A 1501-nucleotide genomic window follows, 5' to 3' on the forward strand; every position below is an offset into this window, starting at 1 on the left:
GTGGCGCGCCGCATTTTCGCTCGTATCTCGGGAACGGTTCGTTCTATGGCCATGATCACATATACCATTCCGGTAGCAAATGACGTGACAAATAACTTTTGTTTTATACGTGTGCGTATTTCAGGCGCTAGGTAGACAATTTCACGATTTTAGGCGAATTTCCGAAATTTCAAGGCCGGAGTTGGGGTTGAAGATGCAATCCGATCTCAAAACAAAAAGTTGCATTGGAATCGGGAAGTACTAAGGCAACTTTTCCGCACTATTAGAAATCCCGAATCGAAAAAATCCGGAATCGACCCATTCTAGTGAACATGAGTCCACTACTAATCTCTAAAAAGCTGTAAATAAAGTCATACAATGGACAAAGAAATGGCAGATAAAGCTGAATGAAGCTAAGTCTGTGCTCATTGTTTTCACATACAACAAGATACTGTACTTACCAATTTTCATAGACGGTGCACGAATACCGTACTTTTATTCCGCTAAATACTTAGGAATGACGCTTGGTACTAAGCTATGGTGGAAAGTTCACGTAAAAAACAAAAACAAACGTAAGGAGCTGGAAATGCGACTCAAAAATTACAATTGGTTAATCGGTAACAAATCAGTGTTATTCATCGAAAATAAGTTACTTATCTATAAACAAATACTCCGACCGATATGGAGCTATGGTGCACAACCCTGGGAATGTACTAACGCAAACAATAAAAAGTCATCCAACAATTCCAAAACAAAGTACCTACTAAGACTAATTGTCAAATCGCCTTGGTATTGTAGATGGCTGATATAGAGCGTGATCTAGGCGTAAACTCGGTTAACGCAGAAATATTAAAAATTCCAACAGCACATAGTGCAAGATTGCTACAGCATTGTAACGAAGAAGTAGCTATATTAACTTCTAGAGATGGTCCACCAAGATGACTCAAACGCCTCAAACCCAGCGATCTTTTAAATTAGCCAATACTCTCATAGTAGTTTTGTGATTTTGTAATTATATGTTTAAGTCATATCCAAGTTGCTTGTTAGTCCTTTCTTTTTTTTTGATCTAGTTGCAATGTATAAACAAAATAAAAATTAAAAAAAAAAATAAAATAAAACAACAGAACATTTGACTGAATTCTTATACTACTGATTAATGAAAATTTTTTCCTTTCTCATCGAAAATTCAATGCATTTGACATTATATATTGTTATGATGACAATACTAATAATAATAAACCTTGGATAGTTCGTTCTCATTTGCTGCTTTGCTAATAAATAGTATATAAATATTTAAACATTTATGTATAATGTTTAAGGTATTATCGATAAAATTATACAAATAAGCGATTACGTTAAATAAACATATTTGTTTCCATCCCAAATTTCCGGACAATAAAAATATAATTTTAGAATATCGTTAATAACAAAAGCAAAATTTTTGAAAATTCCTCCTTCTCACGCAGAACACAACAGTCAAACATACCAGTAATATTTACATCAAAACGTTCGACATCAATAT

Source organism: Bactrocera tryoni, unplaced genomic scaffold (genome assembly GCF_016617805.1).
Source record: "Bactrocera tryoni isolate S06 unplaced genomic scaffold, CSIRO_BtryS06_freeze2 scaffold_11, whole genome shotgun sequence".
Lineage (NCBI taxonomy): Eukaryota > Metazoa > Arthropoda > Insecta > Diptera > Tephritidae > Bactrocera > Bactrocera tryoni.